The following is an 11,154-nucleotide window of genomic DNA, read 5'->3' on the forward strand; positions in this document are numbered from 1 at the left end:
ATTCTTTACTGAGGATCCACTATGAACTGAGCACTGTATTTATCTCATTCATCCCACAACCCGATGAAGTAGATTTTATTCTTGTTTAGCCGCGTGAGACAGGCATGGAGAGGTTAAATAACATGCCCAGTGTCTCTCACCTGTGAAGAGGAAAGCTAGATCTAACTACAAATCTGTCCATTTTGCACAATTCTTGAGTATCCAAGACTGAGCTATGAAAAGACAAGGAGCAAAGTATTCTCAGTCATTAGCTTCTTCATGTAGGGCTTCCATACAGCTAGAAATCACACAATTAGAAAATCAGAGACCACTTATGTTGTCAGCAGAGTGATTGTCTAGATCCTCCTCTCACAATTACATGAAAAGCCATGGCGGGGCCAGAGTAGGAGCGGGGACCTCCCCTGGTGCCCGTGGAAGCCTGTGAATCTCACTTGGGATGTGTCCAGATGCCATTCAATTTTCTTCAACAGGGTATTTGCCTATTTGTTGAGAAGGCAAGTGCAGAAGCCATTTCTGTTTTCCAGGGCTCAGATAGATTGCTTGTGAGGTATTCGTTGATCTGTACACAAGGAACACTTGCAAGGGAGAGAACCATTAACTGCTCTCCATGTAGTAGCTGTTCCTTACTCTCCTGGGACCGCAGTGGTGTAAGAGCCGCCATAGCATGTAAAGACGTTTGGACTCTGTCACCCGGAGGTAAACAGTAAAACACACCATTTGATTTCCCTACAGATTTCTCAAGAAAATGGTGTGGTAGAGACCCTTGTCCTTTTTCCCAGCCCATTCTCATGTCTAATTGTGTTGTTCAGACTTCCAAGAAAACGCGGACAGGTTAACGTGATGTCAGAGCCATTGAGATAATATCTTTACAGTGCAGATGCAAAAGATTTTTTAACCCATTGAATCAAATATAAAAGAATGATTATGTTTCAGCTCACAGTTTAAGGAGAAATTAAATGGTAATTGGAGGGCAAGATGCCTATTATAAAGTTTTCTGTGGAAACGATTTCTCTGTGTTTCTGCATTTAGTTGAAGAACCTATTTTTTGTTACCATCTTGTGCTTCTCTTATGCCTATAGAATTTAGATGTTAGTTGGTTAGTTCAGTTTTGTAAGCCAATAAATCCAAGACACAAACTCCATCTAATCTTAGAATGAAGATAGTTTTGAGACTATCCTCTAAAACTAAGAGTATATGTATTTCCCGCTTGAATAGTTCTGGGTGCCTTATAGACATTCAGCTGGTGTTTTATCAATATTGTACAACAAACAGCAACTATCAAAGGATTTTTTAAAAAGGGAGAAACAATAACCTTTGTGAAATCTCCTTATATCTGGGACCTTGGACGAGTCACTTAGACTCTAGTCCATATTTCTTCATTTATGCAACAGGGACAATAAAGCCTCCTTTGTTGACATGATGATTCAGTGAAATGATGTGCTTAGAGCATTTAGTACCAAATCTAAATCTCCAAATGTGATAAAAAAATCACTCTTTATTGAATGTTTACTTTGTATTAAGTTCTGGGATAAGCATTTTTCAAGCAACCCTCTGTATTCTAGGTATTATTAATGCTGTCCCCTTTTGGAGATTAGGAAACAAGTTTAGAGAGATAATGACATTTGCTCAAGATTACCTGCTGTGTTTCTTCCTTTCTTTTTAAAGATTTATTTATTTATTTGAAAGACAGAGTTACAGAGAAAAAGAGAGCGAGAGACAAGAGAGAGGTTTCCATCTGCTAGTTCACTCCCCAAAATCACCACAACAACTGGGGCTGGACCAGGCTGAAGCCAGGAGCCAGGAACTCATTCTGAGTCTCCCATGTGGGCGCAGGGGCCCAAGGACTTGGGTCATTTCCCCCTGCTTTCCCAGGCACATTAGCAGGAAGCTGAATGGAAAGTGGAGAAACTGGAACTTGAACTGGCGCCCATATGGGGTACCAGCACTGCAGGCCATGGCTTAACCTGCTGTGCCACAAGACTGGCCCCTGTGTTTCTTAAAATTGTTTTACTTGCAAGAACAGAAAAGCCAACATAGACTCAATCAAGAAAACTATATGGCCTCATTCAAGAGAAAATCCCAGAAGTATGGTAGCTTCGGGTACAGCTGAATCCAGAGGATCATGATGTCATCAGAGGAATGGCTCTGTTTCTTTGTGATTTTTCTCTGCTCTGAATTCACTCTTCTATGATGATATCAAGATGGCTGAAAGCTGCTCCTGTGTGTCATTCACATCTAAGAATGACTTATTTTGCAACTACTGAAACACAGCCTTCAATGCTAACTGCACCCTTGAAGCAATTGGAGTGGAGCATAGGTACAGTGAGCGCCTCCCAAACAGAATGGCTACTGCATGGTGGATGGGTACAGCCATGGATCTATTAAGTAAGTGACTGAACCAGAATCAAATCCAGTTACATTTATTTCCTTTATTTCCTTTGAGCAGGCAAAGAAGCAAAATGGGGGCCGGTACTGTGGTGTAGCTGATAAAGCCACCATCTGTGGCGCTGCCATCACATATAGGAGCTAATTCAAATCCTGGCTGCTCCTGATCCAGCTGTCCACTAATGCACCTGGGAAAGCAGTGGAAAATGGCATAAGTGATTGGGCCCCTGCACCTACGTAGGAGACCCGGAGAAAGCTCCTGGCTCCTGACTTAGGATCAGCCCAGCTCCAACCTTTGAGACCATTTAGGGAGTAATTCAGTGGATGAAGATCCCTCTCTCTCTGTCTCTGTCTCTCCCTCTCTCTCTGTAACTCTGTCTTTCAAAAAAAAAAATGCTTTCTTGCATATCTGGTCTGAGATAATGTTTAATTTCTGCAAAATAATGTAACCTAAGTTTTGCAGTGTTATGATATTGAGATTGCATTAGCATATCTGCTTAGCCATTTACCAAGTTTTTCATTTTGTTATGTTGTGTTTTTTTACCTGTATTATTTTATAACCTCAAAATCAGTCTATGAGATTGGAAGGACGAATGGTATTGTTTATTCTTAGGGGAGGAAACTGAAGCTTGTAGGAATTAGGCAAGTTACCCAGGTATGCACTTGAAGTAAATGGCTGACCTGGGGGGAGGACTAAGAACTCACTGATGGGTAATCCTGTGCACTCTCTGCAATACCACATTCTTTGGGGAGTGGGTGCTACCTCTATTTTATATCCAGGGACTGCAGCAAAGAGATGTTAAGCATGTGGATCCAATACCGCTCAGCTCTTAATGGCAGAAATGAGATTCAGACTCTCACCTTCTGACCTCAGTCTGTGCTCTTCATCCACTTGCTGCTGCTTCATAACAGAAGCATGGTTCCCTTCCCCCTCAGGTGTGGACAGCAGGGCCAACGCCTTTTCTGCCTTACTGAAAAGCACTGTTTTAACCCTCTGTGACTGCCGAACACGTGCTGCAAGCAGTCTTTGATGTGAAAAATGAAATTCCAGCTCATCCTCTCATTATTATTAGTGCCTACAGAGATCTTCCCAGCTGTGGGGAAAATCATCTCTGACTTCATCCCTGGGGAGAAAACCCACTCAGTGTTCTACCTGTCCACCCTGGGCCCCCTGCCTTCTATCTACCAGAAGAGTGAGGCCAGCGGCTCCCATCCTTAGACTCATCAAGGACCCCGTCTACATGGGCTGACTGTGTGTATGAGGAGTTTCACACCACCAAGTTCTGGGTCTTGAAGGGTTGGGGTTTCTCATGCCCAGGGTCGCTTCTGCACTGGCTGGCTGGGTACAGGAGTCACAGGGTGGTCCTGTTTCCAGTCTTAGGATGTCTGTGATACTGTTGAAAACCAACCAGGCCTCTGCTCATCATGTGATCTCTGGTCTTACCAACATTCTAACCAAAAGAAAGAAAATGTGTGGTTTTAATTCGTTTGTGTGGCCCGGTTATGTGAGAGGAAATATAACATTTTTAGTTAGGCCTTGCATATATTAAGCATAGCTGGCAGAGTCCCACTGCCATCTTCACCATTCCACAAGGGATCTGGGGCCTCATCCTGGGTGGCATTGGTCTAACATCACACGTGCTGCCTTTCCCCTTCAGAATATAAAAAAGTAAAATTAGCATGGATTAATTTTGACCAATAGGTCAACGAATCACCATAGTTTAGAGGTTAGAGTTGATGCCTGGTCTGCTTCAGGATCCTGTTCCATAGTTAAGGATCTATTTGTTAAAAGGGCCGTTGTTTTTGCTCAGAAACAAACAAGTTGAATTTTTTTCATAATTATCTCCCTTTGCTATTATTGTAGGCTTGAGAGAATCAAGGGCACCATGACTGGTCCTAATTTTTGCCTTGTCTATCTCCAGGACTATTAGATTTTAGACATAGTAAAGTGTGAGTGCTTTGTACAACATCTGAAATGCTGTACCCATGCCGGTTCTTCCAGCATTGCCTTAGTCTGGGCTCTAAGATTATGAGTTAAGAGAAGTCATTTCTGTAGTGTTGGCCATTTGACTGATCTGCTGATGACCTGCCCTCACTCAAGGGTGGGAAACAAGGGAAACTTCTACTTGAAACAGGTTTTGTTTTGGTCTGGTTTATGACTGCATGCATCCTGGTGTGGGTGTTTAATTAGCCTAATTGTTCAGTAATCCTGTTATGGCCTTGGTCTGGAGAGTGTTCCTGATTTCCATCCATTTCCACATCCTGATGCTTACATCTAGAGAAATACGGCCAGCCTTTTCCTGGAAGCACTGTTCCATTCTCCAGAAGATGGGCAGGGAGGATGGGAACTATGTATGTCGAGTGCTGCTGAGAGAAAATTGCACAACCTTTTTCCTTTGACTCCTCACAGTAGCTGTGCAAGCTGTGGTTATTCCCCCAGTTTAAAGATAGGAAAGTGAGAGGTCACAGAATTGTTAACTTTTTAAAATTAAATATCTATTCATTTGTTTATTTGGAAGGCAGAGTTACAGAGAGAGGGAAGGAGAGAGATCTTCTGTCCACTGTTCACTCCCTAAATGGCCACAACAGGCAAGAATGGGCCAGGCCGAAGCTGGGAGCCTAGAAATCCATCCACATGCCTATGTGGGTGGCAGGGGTACAAATACATAGACCGTTTTCTGCTGACTTTCCAAGTGCATTAGTAGGGAGCTGGATAACAAGCAGAGCAGCTGGGACTCGAACCAGTGCTCATATGGGATTCTGGCCTCACTGGCAGTGGGTTTAACCATGGTGCTACAATGGCAGCCCCAGGACTGTGTAACTTGGCTGAGGTCACACAGTCCAGGAATTCACCTAGGTCTGTGAGACCCAAATACTTTAACTGTCTTCTAAATGCTTCCTCTCACACCCAGAAATGACAGCAATTGGCAGGGCATGATGGAATCCTGGTGACTTCATAAGGAAAGGGAGAGAGACACATGCGGGGATATTCACAGACACACACACTCCTGTTATAATGTGATGCAGCCGGCGCACCCTTGCAGGAGCCTGTGCCTCCAGAACCATGAACCAAAATAAACCACTCCCTTTATTTATTTTTTAAAAATATTTATTTATTTTATTTGAAAGGCAGAGTTACAGAGACAGAGGAAGAGACAGAGAGAAGAGAGAGAGAAAGAGAGAGAGAGAGAGAGACTCCATCTGCTGGTTCATTTCCCAAATGGCTGCAATGGCTAGAGCTGAGCTGATCCAAAGCCAGGAGCCAGGAGCTTTCTCTGCGTCTCCTACATGGGTTCAGAGACCCAAATACTTGGGTCATCTTCCACTGCTTTCCCAGGTGCATCAGCAGGGAGCTGGATTGGAAGTGAGACAGTATGGACTTGCACCAGCGCCCATCTGGGATGCCAGTGCTGCAGGTGGTAGCTTTACCCACTAAGCCACAGCGCCAGCCCCAGCCTCTTTCCTTTGTAAAAGTAGCCTACTCAGGTATTTCATTACACTAACAAAAAGCTGCCTGATAGAGTTCTCTGTGCCATCTGGCTTTCCCACATCATCTTGTCAGGGACCCGGTCACATTTTGTCCTTGGCATATTTGGCTCTGACATGAATTTGGGTTTTGTTTTGTTTTTGTCATTAGCACTTTTGCTGAGCCTCACGAGCTTATCTGAGTCTGTATCTTTCAAACATCTTGGGTTAAAAAGAAGGAGAGGCAGTTCTCTTCAAGAAAGAGTCAGTGGCCAGTTGTGGCCATTGACTCTGACCACGGGAGCACCATCTGGGCTATCTGTGTGTCCTGTGTCAGTGTGGCTGGGGGTAAGGAGCCCCAGCTCTGCCTGGGTGTTTGAAATAGCGCAGAGCGTGTGCACACCGGCAGAGGACAGAAAAAACAGCGTGGGCAGCATTGGATGATTACTTGTGATACCTTGACTAGAAAACAAGACTGCGTTGAAAAACTTCTGTTTATTCTTGAAGTTCTCTGCCTTATAGCAGAGACCTGGCGAGAAGGGAGACAGCTCTCAGGCTTCAGCCTCAATCTCTTCTTTGTAAATCACCTTTGGAGTTGGGTCAAGTATAAACCTGCAAGGCAAGAGGAGCAGAGGAGCAGAAGTAGGGATCACTTTCCACGTGCCAGGCACTTACACACATAAACCCACTACCTTCTCACAGGTGCTCTGTGGGACAGGTGTTACCCAATATTTGTCAGGAGAGGAGGAAGTGCCAGGGGAAGCCAAGCATTTTCTAAGGTCTATCTGATGCAAAAGACCTTTTCCCACATCACACCCTATTTTTGTGCATTGCCAGCCAAACAGCCAGCCTATCATAGGCAGTGTCATTCAATGGTATTACATCCGGGGCCCAGGAGCTTGGAAGGCTGAGGTGGTCCTGACTGTGAGGTCTGGGTAGATTCACTCGGGCGCTCTGGGCTTTGACATTCCCACTCAAGAGCAAAGTGAGGGGCAGGTGTTGCGGCACGGTGGGTTAAGTAAGACACTGCTTGCAACACCCACATCCATGTCAGAGTTCCTGCTCAAGTCCTGGCTGCTCTCCTTCTTGTGATCTGGCTTCCTTCTACCACATCCTGGGAGGCTGCAGATGATGGCCCAAAGTGTCTGGGGCTCTGCCACCCACAGGGGGAGGACCAGATGGAGTTCCTAGCTCCTGACTTCAGCCTGGATCAGCCTTGGTTGTTGCAAATGTGGGGAGCGAACCAGCAGATGAAAGACCCCTCTCTGTCTCTGTACATTTCCATTGCTCTGCTTTTTCAAGCAGATGAAAGTAAACATTTAAAAAAATTTTAAATAACTGAGACTATCCTATCCACCTTAGAGAATTGTTACAGGAATGAAATCAGCAGCTGCAGGCCAGGTGCTTTCAGGACTGGGTTTGTTAGAGGTGTCAGTAAAGCGTGGTGGCCACCATTATTACTCCTGTTCCTGCTCTGGTTAGTGAGTTGATCTTGCTGAGTCCCAGTGACCTCATGTCCACAACAATCCGACCTTGGGCCCATCTGCAGAGGGAGTCTGAATGCTACTGTGCAGGCTTCCCCAGCCCAGGTTTGTCTTCCCAACCTGTGATCCATTCTGTTTTCTTTTTTTAAGATTTGTTTGAAAGGCAGAGATACAGAGAACAGAGAACAGAGGCAGAGAGAGAGAGAGAGAGAGAGAGAGAGAGAGAGGTCTTCCATCCACTGGTTCATTCCCCAAATGGCTGCAATGGCTGGAACTGTGCCTATCCTAAGCCAAGAGCCAGAAGCTTCTTCTTGGTCTCCCACATGGGTGCAGGGGCCAAGGACTTGGGTCATTTTCTACTGCTTTCCCAGGCCACAGCAGAGAGCTGGATTAGAAGTGGAGCAGCCGGGACTTGAACCAGCACCCGTATGGGATGCTGGCACTACAGGTGGCAGCTTTACCTGCTGTGCCACAGCGCCGGCCCCTCCATTCTGTTTCAACCCCCAATAGATTCTGTTCTGGTGGAGGCCGTTGAGTGTTACTCTGCAATCTGTTCCAGCTGTTAAATAAACATCTCCTGCTCCTGGATGAGTTGTCATGTGCATGTAAATTTCACTTTATGCCTGGACTATGATTGCCAAGTCAAAACTTCCACTTCTTGGTAGCTCTTAGGGTCAGTCTGGGGCCAGAGCCGGTAAATCACGTGTAATGGGTTACAACAGCAAGGCTGCTCTGCAGACATAGTGTGTGGCTTGAACCAGGAGTGGAGCTACTGTGCATGAGCTGTTAATGAGCACTAAGGGCATCACGGAGAGTCACCTGCGCTGTCATCAACAGGAGAGGTGCCAGTCCCGAGGGACTTTAGACAATATGTCCACAAAGCTGCCAGTTGCAGAGCCCACTTAATATCTGATAGTTTGACTTCCTTAAAGCATCCATTCATTCATTCTTTCAATCTTTTGATTTGAATTCATTGAGCACTTGCTATATCCCAGTATGCATTTTCAAGGGCTGCTGACCATTTTCACAAATACCTTTTAGTTAGCCGATTGTCTCATTGCAAAGGGAGTTGGTATTGAAGGACGAGAAAAAGGAAAGTTTCAGGGACTCCAGAGCAAGGGAAAGCTGTATGCACCAGGACAAAGCCAGGATCCCAGATAAATGAATGGATTATGAATGACTAAGTGTAGGCCAGCAGGCCTACAGTTTGAGTTCTATGAACATTTGAGATAGTTTTAGGGTGAAAATTATTTTCTTAATATTTATTTATTTGATAGAGTTTCAGGGAGAAATGGAGGCACAGAGAGATTTTCCATCTGCTGATTCACCTGCAGATGACCAAAAGCCAAGGCTGAGCCAGGCCAAAGCCAAGAACCAGGAGCCAGGAGCTTCATCCAGGTCTTCCACATGGGTAGCAGAGGCCCAAACACTTGGGCCATCCTCCACTGCTTTTTCCAGGCCATTAGTGGGGAGCTGAATTGGAAGCAGAGCAGCTGGGACATGAACCAGTGTCCATATGGGATGCTAGCATTGCAGACAGCAGCCTTAACCATTATGCCACCGTGCCAGCCCCATGAACTTTGTTTTCTTTTTCTTTTTTAAAGACTTATTTTATTTATTTGAAAGGCAGAGTTACAGAAAAAGAGAGAAAGAGAGAGAAGGTCTTCTATCTTCTGGTTCACTCCCCAGATGACTGCAAAAGCTGGGGCTGGGCCAGGCTGAAGCCAGGAGCCAGGAGCTTCTTCCAGGTCTCCCACATGGGTGCAGGGGCCCAAGAAGTCGGGCCATTTTCTGCTGCTTTCACAGGTACATTAGCAGGGAGGTGGATTGGAAGTGGAACAGCTGAAACCCAAGGTGGTGCCCACATGTGATGCATGTGTCGCAGGTGTTGGCTTTACCCAAACTTTGTTTTCTAACACAGTGAAGGGAGTGCTTCCCCCTTGCACCCAGGGGTATTTCTACATCACCGGCTCCCCATCCCCTCAGCTCTCCTGTCTCCAGGCAGGGTATAGAAAGAGCCTGCCAGTTCTGCACCCTCCAGGCACTTGCTACCCTACTATGGGCTTTGTTTTGTCTCATAGTCCTCATCTCCCTCTGAAATCAGAGACATATTTGACCCTAATGGCTATCTAAGGTCCTTCAGCTCACCAGCTTTAACTGGAACTAAGCACAGTGAACTAATTCATCCTCTCAGGGAAATTAGTTTAGAAACCAACCTTGGATTCAAGATCCAAAAGTCTGGGTTCAAATCCTGCCTCCCTTACCTGCTGTGTGGTTGAGCAAGTCACTCTGCCTGTCAGAACCTCAGTTTATTCTCATCATCATGCAGTGGAGAGGGGAGAGCTGGCTTCCCACACCCACCATGTTGAACTGAAAGCCTGCCATTGGCTACTGGCTGGGAACTTTGGGAGAGCAGGAGCTCTGTCATCATCTTTATTATCTTCCTTACCCACAATGCAAAGCACTGCTCAGTAAGTGCTCCTTACCCCAGTTAACAAATAATAAATGGGTATTTAGCCTGAGAGGTCACTACCCCCATTACTTAATCCAATATAATCACTCCCAAAGATATCACCGCTGAACACCATAATTGGAATAAGTTTCCACCCTCAGTATCAACAACATGAGACTCTGGGGACTAACCTGCTGAGTTTGAGGGGATAATATTGACATCATAGCCAGAACTGTTTTGCTTCTACTCAGGACAGAGGCTACTGGCCACACAAGTTGTACACTGGACACCCTCCAGGGGTACCATCCACTCAGACTGTTGTGTGAAGGATACCCCATGGAGCCCTACCCCTGGTGCTTTATCTTTCCTGTCCAGGAGCACAGTCATGAAGACAGAACATCACTAAGGGTGAACAGAAGTTCTAAGTGTTAAAGGAGATTGCCAGAGGGCCCTGGCTTACTTTTTATTAGTGTTTATGTTATAATGATAGACAATAGTGATTATTAACATATGTGACGCAAAGTGTGCCAGGGACTCAACTAAACGCTTTACCTGTTATCCAGGTGTACATCCACCACAATACTGTTATTGACCAGCCAACAGCCATCCTTTCTCTGACTTTCCAGAAAAATTCCATTTTGCGTGGATAGCAATGTACCCTGCCCAAGAGAAAATCACATGGACCATCAAAACAAAAACGAAGTCAATCATGGCAGTGGTGATTACCTAAGCAAGTGGCTGTTCTAGGGATTGGCATGAGGGCAGATTTGACCAAAGAGAAATAAAAGGCAAATTATTTCCAGGCCTGGCAAATGAGTCCCTTCCTGATAATGGCTGGGCCATGGAAAAGGCATTGCTGCCTGTTGGTTTTTCTGGTGTCTTCCATCCCTGCTTTGCAAGTGTTGTCTTGAGCTGTGATAGCCTAGAGAACCCTGCAGACGCCAACCTAAAGCCCTAACTTCTCTGAGTTGCTGAGCTAACCCTGGCACTGCCTCCCTTGAAACTTGCTATGAAGTGAAATATTGAATGTCTGTATTATTTATGCCACTATTAATTGGTTATTCTCTCACTTGCACTGAAAAGTGTTTCCACTGGTAAAATATTATCAGTATCATTTTATAAATGAGAAAGCCAGGACTTAGGCAAATGAAATCACTTTCCCTCTGTCACAGGGCTAGTGAGCGGGAAGCCTTCAGACCAGATCTGCCTGAACCTCAGATTTGCTACTCTTCCTGGGGCCAAGCCCCAGATGCAGGGAAATGACGTTCCAGGGATAGCAGGATGGTCCAATCACTGAAGAGCTTCTGACCCTAGGCGGCTTTGCTGAGTGTGATGGTTCTCCATCACTGGGAATGCTAGTGGGGCAGC

Source organism: Oryctolagus cuniculus, chromosome 7, assembly GCF_964237555.1.
Source record: "Oryctolagus cuniculus chromosome 7, mOryCun1.1, whole genome shotgun sequence".
NCBI lineage: Eukaryota > Metazoa > Chordata > Mammalia > Lagomorpha > Leporidae > Oryctolagus > Oryctolagus cuniculus.